Here is a 15310-nt window from a genome sequence, read left to right on the forward strand (position 1 = left end):
CCTAGAGACTCATACAGAGTGAAGTAAGTCAGAAAGAGAAAAACAAATACCATATGCTAACACATATATATGGAATCTAAAAAAATAAAAAGAGAGAGAAAATGGTCCAAAGAATCTAGGGGCAAGACGGGAATAAAGATGCAGACCTAGTAGAGAATGGACTTGGGTATATGGGGATGGGAAAGGGTAAGCTGGAACAAAGTGAGAGAGCGGCATGGACGTATACACACTACCAAACGTAAAATAGATAGCTAGTGGGAAGCAGCCGCATAGCACAGGGAGATCAGCTGGTGCTTTGTGACCACCTAGAGGGGTGGGATAGGGAGGGTGGGAGGGAGGGAGATGCAAGAGGGAAGAGATATGTATATGTATAACTGATTCACATATGTATATGTATAAGGGTTTCACTTTGTTATAAATCAGAAACTGACATACCATTGTAAAGCAATTATACTCTAATAAAGATGTTTAAAAAATACATTTCTCTCATATTTTGTAATTTTTTTTACTAGTGTTTCCTAAGAATGTAAAAATCCTATACTAACATTAACTTCTAAAGCTTGATATTATATTAGGTTTATAATGCTCACTTTGGAATGTTTAGGAGCTGTTTCTTTTGCCGTCATAATTACTCAACTCTGATTTTCACCTGCATGCCCAAAATAGAGGATTACTATGAGGTCGTAACCATAAATCAAAGAAGAGTTCGGTTCTCATTAGTCACTAGAACCATGGATCTTAATATATATTAATCATTTTTTTCAGTCTTAAAATTCTTTTAAATTTTAGTGAATTCAAAATTATATTCAAAACTTTGGCAAAGCATGAAATTTGTCCTAAACCATTAAGAATTTCTACTTCAACAATTATAAACAAAAATATATTTAAATAAAAACAAAAACACACTAAAAGGATGTAATGGTCAAAAGTTCAGCATGTCAAACACTGTTCATATGATAAACTGACAGATGAAATCACAGTTATAGGCATCTGATAGCCACTAATAACCACCTAACATCCACAAGAAGTTTTTCAGATATTTTTAAAGGGGCATTCCATTTAAAACTAAATATACTTTAAAATATTCATTGTAAACTTTTAACCATTGGATCTTTCTCAAACACCTTGGATACTTCTGTTGTTCTTAGAAACAATCTTTCTTCTTTTTAAAAATATGATGGGCTTCCCTGGTGGCACAGTGGTTAAGAATCCACCTGCCAATGCAGGGGACATGGGTTCGAGCCCTGGTCTGGGAAGATCCCACATGCTGCAGAGCAACTATAAGCCGTGCGCCACAACCACTGAGCCTGTGCTCTAGAGCCCACAAGCCACAACTACGGAAGCCTGCCCGCCACAACTGCTGAAGCCTGCATGCCTAGAGCTCGTGCTCTGCAGCAAGAGAAGCCACTGCAATGAGAAGCCCGTGCACCACAATGAAGAGTAGCCCTCGCTCGCCACAACTAGAGAAAGCCCACGTGCAGTAACAAAGACCCAACACAGCCAAAAATAATAAATAAATTAAATAAATAAATTTATTAAAAAATTATGAAAACATACTCTGATTTGCCTCAATCTATCCAATTAATTAAAGATACAGCCAAGAATAGAATTCAAAACGTTTACATTTATTCAAATATTTGGTGTACTTTTCCAGCTATAATAGTCATTGTAGCATGACAAGTTATTGTCATCCAATCAGCAAAATAACTAAGTCCTCAGGGACCATCTCAATTTGTATCAATATTAATCCTGTTGCTTCTAAGAATGGGGTTATATGGCAAAACCAATGAACTTTGTGATAGTAAGCAAGTTTTCTTGTTTCATTTGTTGAAAAATGATTTCTTTGTTCCGGAACTGTGTTGTATGACTATCACAATATTAAATAAAGTATTTAATAAGTCAATAAGGGTGATGCTGAAAGAATTTGGGGCAGGCAAAAACATCTATAACCTGAATCACCATTTCAATGAATTATTTATTGTCTCTACCCTTCTCCCCTATGTGATGGAAGGAAGAGATTAAATATAATTCAACTACCATCGGGAACCAGGGTGATCCTCTTGGGAAATGACATCCTATTAGGAATTTAGCATTAGTCTTTGCAACTGGATATTAGTTACTCAGCTACACAGGCCCTATTTAAGGGAAGTCCTTAGTGACTTCATGCATAACATTCATCCTTTCTGAATTTTCATGGAAAATTATCTTCCACCATTGGCACGTACCTCTTACAAATAGTTCTAAAGGTTACTTGCTATGTCTTGACCACCATGATCTAATTTCCATGATATCAGTCTGGTAAGATAGTATTATGTTCAAAGGGATGGTAAAACAATCAAGTTTCCTGTGTACTATGCTATGACATAGGACAGAGCTGACATATTCCTGAGGTAATACTGTGAAGATGTGCTGTCCTCTATGCCTTATGAAAGCAAACTCTCTGGTGGTCCTTCCTAATTAAAACATAGATGCAAGCATTTACCATATTAATAGCTTTTTACTGCCTACTGACCTTCGTGGAATTTGTTACAGTATGCAGATCGCATCTGAAACGACAGTTGCAATGGAGGCACTTTTTAATTGTTTCCAATAATTCCCATTCATTCTCCAGCACTGATATTTCTTCACAGCCAAAGTGGTATTTTCAATGGAGATAAGTTAGAACTCACTATTCTTACAACTTTCAAGTCTTTGATGTTGGCATCATTCTTTGAGGTTGCATCATAGATAATATTCTTTTTTTTTTTCTTTTTGGATATAATGGGATCAGAGACCTCCACTTTTCCTTTGTACCATCACAGCCTTTACACCATGGGCCAGGAAACCAATGTAGGAATTCTGTCAGCTATGGAGATATGTTAACTATATACCTGGAATTTGGGAAGATAACTACAGAATGTTTTAGCAAATTTACCAAGCCCACTAAAAGATGGATTCAGGCCAACATATAATTTCTCAACTGACCTCCATAAGCCCCCATTCTGAGTAAAAGTGTGCAGTGGCCTTTTGGATGATCAAAACTTCATGTCAGTTCACAACTGTGCACTGAGTAACACTTAAAAGGTCTCAATACTTCTCTTTGTCCAAAGCAAGTTACCCGGAAAATGTTCACAGGACCCCAGGGGTAAACCAGGAAGACTATCTCCATTACATATTTGCATTTTTGTTATGAGGATACACCTTTAAGGAAACCAAGTTTCTCCTTTACTCCAGGATCTCTAGAGTCTACCTATCGGTGCTAATCTGGGAATTAGGTAAGAAGCCCTTGATTCTCCAACTTGGTACCTCACCTCAAGTGTCTTCATTCCACTTAGATTTGTTTGTATTTCTTGCTTTTTCTACCATACTTATTTTAAAAATTACTAGATTTCCTTTTGTGTCAGTCAGGGTTCAATCAGAGGAGCTGAACCAGTGAGATAGCTATTATAGAAAATGACTTATGGAAGTAGGGGGGTTGACTAAATAGTCTTTGCAAGGATGTTTTTGTTTCTAGTGCTGGAGGCTGAAGTCCACAGGCAGGAAGAGAAGATAATAGAAAGCTGGAACCACAGGAGGACAGATAGAAAATCATACTGTTTCTTGTTACCTCTGACCTCAGTGATGAAGGCATCCTACAGAAACCAGAGCCCTTTGTTATGGAGTTGAACATATGTACACTACCCTTAGCCCAGGAGCCAGAGAAAATGAAGGAAGACCAGGAAGAAGGGAAAGCAACTGAAGAGCCCCTCTTGGGAGCATGATTAGTTAGGGTGAGTAAATAACCTATGAAGAATTCTCTAAAGATAGCTTCTCTCTCTAAGTACTGTCATTTCTTCCTGCATTATGTTCCAGTTAAGTTCCAATATCTCAAGTTTATTTAACATAAGCCAATATTGAGTCCAGATTTCAGTTATCTACCAAGTAATTAGAGATACCTATCACTGCTCAAGCTGCAATCCATATTAATTGTTTGACTCCATATAATGTTATGATTTTTCCTCCCTAACGTAACACATGTATAATATTTTCGTACATGAATTACATGAAGCCCCAGGTTTTGGTTGATATAAATAATAAAATAAAAACCAAATGATTTGCCAGATTTTGTCCATCTCCTCTCAAGTCATAATTCATCTTAATTCTTCTGAGGGTATGGCTCAGGAAGATCTGAGAGATGGTACTTGTGGATCTTAAAAACAATCAGAATCCCCTTGAAATGCATCTGCTTCAAATGAGGTTATTAAAGAGTCTTAAAGCAAAGGAATGCTAACAATCTCCATTAGAGCAAGAGATTTTTTCTTTTTAAAAGCAAAGTTAAAGAGGATTGGAGGTGGTGGTGTAAGTAATCATAATCTATCAGAATCCCTCCAAATTCCATCATTCCAATTTTTTCTAATCATCATTCTCACTTTCACTTAAGAGCTCCAGAGAGGTTCTGAATTTCATTTGCATTGTAATCTTTTACTTGAAAAGTCAAAAATTTGTGTTTTTTCTTTATATCTCCATGGCTATAGGAGATTAAAAAATCCTTTTGGGTCAGTTTTAGAAGCTCATAGAATCATTCATCTTCTTTATGTAAAAATATCTCTTCTTGTCTTTCCTCCCCCATGCATGACTTTGTTCTCTCATGCTCTTCTTTCTACATCAATTTTTAAAACAATTTTTATGGATTTCAAGGTGGGATATGTATTTAATTCATTAATGAAGGAAATATGAAAGAAAAGTTATCAGGTGATAATATTAGAAAATACAACAAGGTGGATATGGTGTTGCCATATTTTAATATTTTCTCATGTATGTTCAATAATTCATGTACTATTTAAGTGTTCTGATTGTCAAGACTGTTGGCATAATTGTAATTCTAAGATGGCCCTAAAGATTTTCACATTGGTGTAAATGTCTTGTGTAATTTCCTCATCTTGAGTGTGTTCAGAACCTGTGAATTTGATGGATTATCACTCTCATGATTATGTTATATTAGATGACAAAGGAGATTTTACAGATGTAAATAGAGTTAAGGTTACTAATCAGCTGACCTTGAGTGAATCAAAAGGAAATTATGTGATGGGTCTGTCTATATAAGCTCTTTAAATCACAGTGAGAGGAAATAAGTTTCAAAGCCTTAAAGGAGCAACCACCATATTATGATGAACACAGGAAACCACAGGCAGCCTCTCAATGCTGAGAATGGGCTCTGACTAATAACCAGTAAGAAAGTTGGAACCTCAGTCCTATAATCCAAAGAAACTAAGTTCTAATCACAACTTGAATGAGCTGGGAAAGGGGATTTAAGCTTCAGATGAGATAGCAGCCCCAGCCAACAAGAGCAAAGAAGTCGGCTAGATAGTGCCAGTCTCCTGACCAATCAAAACTGGGAGATAATATATTTGTGTTGTTTTAAGTCACTTAGTTTTTGATATTTGGCACAGAACAATTTTAAAACAAAGAATGCAATTAGTTAAGATATGAATCATGATATTAGGCAAAGAAAATGATTCTAAAATACTGCTCATGAACATATTTAATGGAATTATTGCTTTAGGTCATTCTACAATCGACTGATTTTAGTATTACAAGATTTTAGAAGATGCACACTGGTCAACATCTTTTAAACGATATTATTTAAAACATATGGCAGAGCCACTAACACCAGGGCAGATATTACTTAGCATACTGAGTAGTTTTGTTACTAAAAGACTTTAGACAAAGTTAAAATACATGAAAAATTAAAAGACATGACAAAGATCTAAATTATCAATTTGTTGATGGATAAATTCCTTTTTCCCAGTTTTCCTCTAAATATTCTCTGATGTAAACATCTATACTGCTGTCTTTTTTCTTATTGCCCCACCTCCAAAATTTACAGTGTAACCTCTGAAAACATAATTTCATTATTAACAAACCACCCAATATCTCATTTAACACAGAAGGCTGTCACTCTCATGATTTGTTATTTTACCTTAACTAAACCCTGGTTCTTTCCTTAATTCCTTCCTCTCTATCCCTCTTAACTTCCGGTCTAGGATATTAAGGGTTACCTCTTCCTGTTTAAAGCCTTCTCTTTGTGTGACTGTAGCCCATCCTAAATCCTTCTCCCTGTGTGTCCTTTATTGCAATATCTCCTGGCATTTGTAGAAAATAGCTTCACTGATCACTCCTTTTCTTTTGTGTTCATTCCTATTTTAACTGGCTCCCTTCCCTCAGCATGAACATTCATGAAGTCTCTCTCTTTGATTCACCCCTGCCAAATTGGACCCTATCTTGACTCTACAGTTCCCTGGATATACTCTCCAGTTTCTCTCCTCTCTCCCAATGTTCATATAGTAGAAAGGGACACATATTATGTCCACCATATCACATCCGTTAAACTCCTAGATGCACTGAAGTTTGACTTATCTCACTAGGTCACCAAAAATGTCCAGCTAAGATCACGATGGATTTCCTAATGAATACTAACAGCTCTTTTCATGGGCTAAGATTAGCTTTAGTATTAAAAATTCTGTTGAAACAACAACATTCATTCAGCTATGAAGAACAAACAATAACCCAGGCTTTTTGAGGCTTCATCTCAACTAATGCTTCTGTGATAAGCATACCAAAGTCGGAGGGCGCGGGGGAGTTGGGCAATTACTGGCTTTCTCTTGGAATTAATATGTCTCTATTATTCACATTTCACTGATCAAATGAGTCTGTTGACCATGCCTAAGTCATAGGGAATGAGGAGTACAATCCTCCCATGTGCCCAAGGGAAGAGAGAACTGGATATTACTAAACAGTACTGATGTCTTCAAGTGCCAATGTTATTAGATATATCTTTATCTTTAAAAAAACTAATTTTTCCTGATAATTACTTTCTTTGTCCACCCTTTAAGCTTGCTTACCACCATTATTCCTAGTTCAGATTAATACCACTTCACTTGGCATGATTTTCCTGAGAAATTCTCCCCATTCTCATGTGTTCCTCTAACACCTGTGAGCTGATGACTCAAAATCTTATTTCCAACCCAGCTGTCTCCTTACAGCCTTACATGTGATTGTCCACCTGTCAACTGGGAATCTTTACTTTCATACTCAATTTAACTAGAACATAAAATCAAGTTATCTGTCTAAAACTTAAATTGACTTTATTCCTATTCAAATGACATAATTCCAACATTACTACCTCTGTCTTAAGCCAATGCAGTAACTTCCAAAATCTCTGTTGTTTCCAGTCTTATCCCCCTTGGATGTATTTACATTACAGCTGAGAAAGTGATCCGTCTAAAAAAAAAAAAAATCTGACCATGTTGCTGTCATAAAAAAAAATTCTGTAAATATTTCCTAGCTCTCATTATGTATAGGTTAATTCTTAAACTTCCTAACAAACTATTTCATGACCCGGCACTTACTGCTCCATTCAAACTCTTTCTTTTTTAATCCCAGTTTCACACTTTTTAACTAGCTGCACAAAATTGCTTGTTTTGCTTCGCCTATACTATGCTGTTTGTTGCCACAGTCATTCACTTTTGTGTCATTTTCTTTCTGAAATGTCCTTGAGCTTTCCCTATTTAACTTCTCTTCATCCTTTAAAAATCAGATTAGGTATGACTTCTCTCACCAATGCATCCTCCAGGTCCTCTCTTCTCATGACAATCTGTGAATTTCTCTGATACTGAGTCATAAGAGTTCTGAGAAATAAGAGTTTATCGGTGTAACAGAACTTCTTCAGGAAAGAGACTTTGCTTTACTCATCTTTGATTCTAAACTGCTACTCACCATTCCTGTTAATGATATAAAGATAGAGTATACTTAATGACTGAATGAATTCAGAGTGAACAGAGATTCTTTTTCAAAATAGTGTTAAAGTACCTGTGGAACAATGTTATCGATAATCTTTATGATCTTGATCTTTTAAAAATCTTCAAAAATCCATTTTATCAAGTTTTATCGAGTTCATGATAGAGAACCAATGAATATCTGGAAATCCCAATCTGGGTAGGAGATTTGATAAACCCAGCAGTATATTCTGGTACCAATTTGGTCCAAATAATACCCTTCTTCTTTCTCATTAAAAGACACAAAATTTATCTTGTCACCTTACCTCAAATCAGAATCTTGAGTTTTAGCTCAGGTGGCTCTTGCTTTCTTGTCCTCTATACTCAAACAATGGCCATGGCTTTTGTTATACCTCTTAAAGGATTAAAAATTCTTTACATTTTCTCTATCAATAGAGCCAATTTCTATATTCATTTCATCATATAATATATCACCTGGATTTATTCAATATGTCAAAATATTATCACTGTTTTCAAGTTTGCCCACTCAAATTCACCATCCATATTTTTCCTCTTCTTATCTCTCCAAATGAAAATCTGATGCTGTATGACTTACTCTTTAAAGTGCTTGGTGTCCAGAGATCTGTAGAACCCAGGTGGGAGAGTATTCCAAGTGAAGGTTGAAAGTTGAATTTTCCTCTAGGATGTGGCCTGGAAATCCCTGGCCTCAGTGAGCCCAGATTGCAAACAACAAGTGAGATGATTCTTCACTGCTTGGAAGGTTGGAAGTAGATAAATACCAAAGAGCAGAAAGGACTCTTCCATTTATCTCAGGAGAGTGGTGACAGTCTGCCCTTAATCCACAGCTCCCCAGACAAGGAGACCCATTTGCCTCAGAAACCCTGAGAATTCTGGTCATGGGAGACATTCAAACATTCAATCTAAATTTCAATTTACTGGCAGAGTAAAATTGCAGCTTACTTGATAGACCTCAGGAACCACAGACAGAAACATAAGATAGAAAGTTTGAAACACATGGTGAGAGAGAAAGGCCTGCTGGAGGAGACAGATGGACACCTGATTTGTTTTAAGCACTTAGGAAGACACACTCAGAAAATAGATTAAATGAGAAGAAATTGAGACTGAAATTAGTGAGTTAACAAGTTCAGGAAAATTAGCAAGAAAAGAATAGGAGTTTCAAAGGGAGGAAAATGGACAGATGGAGGATCAGGAATAACAGAACACTTGATTGAAGGCAATTCTCTGAGTTGAATGAAGCATGTGTCTTCATATTGAGAGAGGTCATTGAGTTCCAGGCTGTACTGATGAGAAAGAACACCTATCTTGATAAAACACATCATCTCTAACAATAGAGAAATAATTTTAGAATTCTCCATATGTAAAGATAAGCTACAAGCAGAGGAAAATAAATCTGACTGACATCTTTGTATTATCAGCAGCTAAATGCAGAATACTACTTATGAGCTACTGAAAGAAAAGGATTTCAGCCCAGGAATTCCAAATTTACTAGCGATGTCATTTGCCTCTCAGATGCACAAAGATGTTTGAAGAGATGCCAGAATTCATAAGTGTATTCCTCAACTATCACGCCTAAGAAAAATGTTTGGAAATAAAAATTAAAAAAAAAACTACCACCAAACCAAACATTAACCAAAACAAGACCTCAAAATATAGCAATGAAGAGAAGATGGAATAGTAGATTAAGAGTGCTTATGAGCATTGGTATAAATAAACTTGATATTTCTATAACTTACACATGTGTGTCTGTGTAAATAAATATACATAATATACATAATATATAATGTATTTTATTGATATATATATTTCTATATTTGTATTTATTTTGTTTTATATACATTTATGTGTAATATATAATATTATATAATTATATACAAATTTATTTATTTATAGAATAACTCAAAATGGATGAATGTATACTTTCTGGTATTGCTTGAGAGCAGCATAAGACTCACTGAAAGATAGCTCTAGTAAGAACTATACTATCTTAGTCAAAATCCAAGATAGGCATGAAGCATGAGAAAAAGGAAGTTCAAGTTGTTCCATAGGTCTCATTGTGTGAAAGGGGAAATGGGGAGACTTTTAAAGTATTCTCATTATAGTTTTCTACACAGAAATGTAGTAAGAGAGAATTAAAGAGCATGAGGCAGTATAAACAGTGCCCTTCAGTGAGAGAAGCAACTGTTAACTTGTAATAAAAGTAAAATCATCTGATAAAGAGAGAGAAATGGTAAATGTCAATTAATAGGAAAGAAATGCAGTAAAAAAATCCAAATTAACAGTGGTTGAAAATAGGAACTGATAAAGTCAGCACAGATAAAGGAATCTCTGATATAAAATAAGCAATAAACTTGAAGAAAAACAAGTATATGAATACTTAAATTAAAAATGAAAGAACTGAATTAATAGATTGATAAACTTTACTAATCATTTCAACATCTTAATAAAAAATACATTTCAGGGGCTTCCCTGGTGGCGCAGTGGTTGAGAGTCCGCCTGCCGATGCAGGAGACACGGGTTCGTGCGGCGGTCCGGGAAGATCCCACATGCCACGGAGCGGCTGGGCCCGTGAGCCATGGCCGCTGAGCCTGCGCGTCCGGAGCCTGTGTTCCGCAACGGGAGAGGCCGCAGCAGTGAGAGGCCCGCGAATCGCAAAAAAAACCCGAAAAAAAACCATTTCAGATAAAATAAAAACAATTCAGCTTTAAAGCAGGTAGGACATAAAAATTCAAGTAAGGTATTTCAGGTGTTTAGTGAAAAGAAGCAGATACATGCTATAAAATATGTGAACCTAGAAGAACCAGGTGACCAAACAATTGAGAGTTATGGGAGTTATGACTTATTTTAATAAATTAAAACAACACGGCAATAATGTAACCCAACTTTAGGACCACTACATCTATATGGCAGTGGAGTGTGGAAATATTGATCTTAATAGTTGGCTTAAAAAGAAAAAAAAATCCAGCATCACAGGAATACTAGAGAAACTGAAAAAATATGTTGGGGCCCCTCACATAATTTATCAACATGGCATTTTTCACAGCGACCTGAAACCTGTTAACTTTCTGATGGAATTCTAAAGCTAATTGATTTTTTGGGTTGCAAACTTTATATAACCATCCAGGCACAACATGCGTTGATTAATATTGTAAGGTTGGTACAGTTAATTATAGATTACCAGAAATAATAGAAAATATATTTTTCTCAAGAGAAAACAGAAATCAAAATCAAAGTTAAGCCTTCAAAGTGATATTTGCTCTTTAGGATCCATTCTCTATTAATGACTTATGGGAAAATGCCATTTCAGCATGTAAATATATTTCTAATCCATGTGCAGATTTCTAAACAATTTTAGATTGTTTAGATTTAGATTTAGATTTCCAAGCTATTTATCTTAACCATAAAATTAAATTTCCTGAAATGTTAGATAAATTTCTTTTAGATATGAGGAAGTGTGGCTTAATAACGGGCTCTAAACAGGAGTATATCCATTTCTGAGCTCCTGGTGCAGTATATGATCAATTTCAACTTCACCAAAGTACTGAGATGGATAAGAGAACCACCAAAGAAATAAAACATATCCTGAACCAACTTGTTGGTCCAAATTCTCCTAAGTCCATTTTGAAAGTTGTTAGAACTTTATGTTAGTAGAGCAGTGTTAAAAGTAATGATTCATCTTCATCATCTAAGCCTTTTGGGAAAAAATGTGTAGAAATGGCTTGCAGCTACTCATAACCTGTCAAATAACACCTATAAAAATATTGGACTGTTGTACTCTTTACTGTCTTCAGAAGTCGACTCTTGCAGATGACTTTGCTCTGAAATGTTATGTTTCAATGGATAATCTCCCAAAGAAGACTCTAAAAATAGCAACCACTGATGTTACCATATGCAATAAATTCTAGAATTGTTTTTCACTGTTTTGTAGTTTACTATGAGCCTAATGTATTTGATGTGTTTTCACATTAGAATAAATGTTGGAAAATTGAAACACTGGGAAAATCATGTAAAAAGTTTTATAGCATAAAATGAAACTAAAATTTCAAAGAATAAAAAGAGAGAGAGAGAAATGAAAGAAAGGAAAAAAGGAAGGAATTGATCCATCAGAAGACAAAGACTGTCATACTGGATTAAGAACTAACACCCAGATATGTTACATTCAGAAACAAAGATTCTCAAAATGAAGTGATTTTTTTTTTAATGTTGAAGATGTAGGAATCAGAAAAGAAACAAGCACAGTCAAAACAAGACATGTGGAGAAGAAATACTAAGAGAAAGTAACATTAAAGATTATAAATCAATAAAAAGGATAGAGACATCATGTATTAATAAAATACAGCAGGGACATGGATTTTGCAGCCATAAATCTATTTGTTTGAACCACAAGAGCATCTAAATGCAATGAAAACGACTAGTAAAATTAGAGGAAGTGTTCAAAAGAACTTTTTAATCCTAAGATCTTATTAAAAACTAATGGCAAATATTTATTAAATAATGCAATCAATAAACTTAATTTAAAAGTACCATAAAGAGCCATAAGTCTTTCCAATTGCAAGGATGTATATACTTTTTCTTATGTCCAAATAACATTTACACTTTTTAACTATCATTCTTCCATTCAAAACAGCATTTCTAAAACAGATTTTTAAGATGTTCACAAGATACTTTGTATTCAGAAACAAAAGTGTTCTATGATTAAGAACATAGTTTCAAGAAAGTTTGTACATATTTTATGTCTCCTCTTTGAAATGGCATACATGTGCATATAGATATATATACATTATATGATTTGACATATTTTATTAAATTTTTGTCTATATGAAAGTATGTTCTTTCCTCTTCTCCTCTTATCATGATGGTGAAGGCATCCAATTTCTTATCTCAGGCTAATCTCTCTCCTATGTTTACCCCTTTTCTCAGAATCTTCAAATTCTTCTATCATCTGGCTATTACTCACCAGCCTAAAGATCAAAAAGCTAATAAGTGAGTGTGGATCAATGGAAATATGTCATCCAGTCCAGAAAACCAACTATAGTTCAGCAGTGTGAAATTTTTATACCATAGAGGTGGTGTATAATAGATTTGAGGATATTTTTAAGAAAATAGATCATTTCAAGCAAATGGTGCATTCAACATCATTTTCAACATTCTCTATTTTCCTTTCGTATTAAATTTAAGAGTTTGCAAAAATGTTGAAAAATAATTCTTATTTAATACTAAATTGTATTTTTTCTTGACTATTTTTATTCTTGCTCTATAACAGTTGTGGTCCTGACAGGTGTATGGGGAAGGTGATAGGTACTGTTTAAGATCCAGTGAATTTATGCCAAATTTTGTTTTGCTTAATAATGCTGTTGAAAGATAGTCCAAAGAACAGGTGTAGAAAATATGTCACAAAAGAATGAGAGTTAGATTCTAAAAATAAAGGCAAAAATGATTGATAGAGCATATAAATAAGAAAAATTCTCTTTATTTTCAACCTACTACAGTCTCTAGTAAAACAATACATAATGTAATACCCATAATATAATAAACATAATGTAATAGAAAGTGCTCAATATTTGCTGACTAAAGTACCAAGAGATTTATATACATTACCTCCTTTAAGCCTCTCAATAGCACTTTGAGGTTGTAACTATTATTATCACCAATCACTCTTTAATAACTATTAATGGCCTCTCTCCACAGCTGAAATATTAGATTACAATATTAAAAAAATTAGCAAATGTACTATTTTAAACCTGTAAATAAATCCTGTCCATCATTTTGAATTAAATCCTAAGGCACTGAGACATTATACACTTTTTTTTTATCATCCTCTGAATCACTGTTTTCTCTCTGGATTCAATAAACGTAAAGACTTTAATGGTGTGATTTCTTTGAATAATTAAAGAGGAGTTGGCCCACGCTCTGACATAGTGCTGTGCCCTCTGAAAGCAGTATTTCATTCTGTCCCTTCTTTACTTGTCATGAGGTCAAAGGCTTGCTCTTCAGTGCACTAAATGCAGTCAAATGGCCTTACAAGTAAACACTCTTTACAAGAGAAACCTCTAGGTAGACCATAACTTTTCTATGTTGAACTCACCTGACAGTTTCTTGTTGAACTCACCTGACAGGACAAGAAATACTGCTCTAGAGAGCTGTAGCCAGCGGCACTTAACATTCACAACCAGACTTGCACTTTGCTTTCCGGAAGCAATCAGATTCCCTCAGTCAGGTCCCTCCTCTTTCTGGAGTCTCTTTTGTTCTGAGCTGTAAGAATACAGTAAAATGGATATTTTATAAACAGGCATATACAATGATAAGAAATAGATTACTAGTGACATGAGGAACTACTGCATAATAAATAATAGAACCAAAATGATACATTAGCTGATCTTAAAGACAATATGAGCTTACGTAAAAGAAACTAAAGACAGTGAGACTGAGTTTTCCTTTACACCAGTGTTTTAAATTTTAAAAAGCATGAAATCATCTTTTTAATTTTATAATAAATTTCATTTTAATGAAAAGTGTTCATCTTATTTATCAAATTTTAATCTTTTAAAATTATTTTTAATTTGGGCAGTCACTCTTCTTTTAAGCTTTATTCTATTTAATTATAATTTTCAGAATTTAAGGACATGAACCTTATATAAATATAGAATAAATACATGTCAAAGATTTTATTTAGCTCATTAACTAATGAGGGACCAGTCACTTGGAAAGGCTGATTCCAAGAACATCTGAGGAATAAGTGTTTGCATAGTCTATAAGGAAAGGCATTTAAGTAGAATATTAGAATAAGATCACTTGGTTACCTATAATACCAGTTTATATCCTAAAGGATGGTGATATCTTTTCTACTAAACAGATATATACGAGTAAGCATGTAACTTTCAGGTGTCTAAGCACTAACCAATTAGCATATAAAGTCAAAACAAAGATCCATTCTCTAGAAAATCAAATAATCCTTGGGTAGGCCTGTTAATACTGCAGTATGACACTGAAAGGATATACAGATATGCTTTCACCTTACTTTCTAGGTTTAGAGCATGTTTTCTCTTAAAGGTCCTTCTATTGGCGAGAGATCATCTGAATACCACTCAGAAATTCTAGTGTGCCTAAATGATGGAATTTGTCAAGACATTTGAAGATGGTTTATAAAGGGAAAGATGATTACACAATAAAGGCCAGTAAGTTAGTATGTCTAGCAAGATACTTTAAAAGGTTGTAGGTTGCATCTGCAAATTATTTTGAAATTTCTAAAACACTAAGAGTTTTATATACCTCAGGTGATATAATTCAAATCTCAAAGAAAAAAAAAACTTCAAGTAATTATAAGAATATCTTGTATAAATTTTGAATACTTCAATATAGTGGAAAAAGGGAAAAATACTTTGTGAATTAGATCTGATTAGCCAGGTTAGTGAATAATGAAATATGTAAGAACTTATGATTTAAATTTCATATATTAAACTTGAACAATATGGTAACCAATAAAATGTATTCTAAAGAGATGAAAAGTTGTTTTTCATACATTATATACCCCTGATAGT

This window comes from Physeter macrocephalus, chromosome 1 (assembly GCF_002837175.3).
Source record: "Physeter macrocephalus isolate SW-GA chromosome 1, ASM283717v5, whole genome shotgun sequence".
Taxonomy (NCBI): domain Eukaryota; kingdom Metazoa; phylum Chordata; class Mammalia; order Artiodactyla; family Physeteridae; genus Physeter; species Physeter macrocephalus.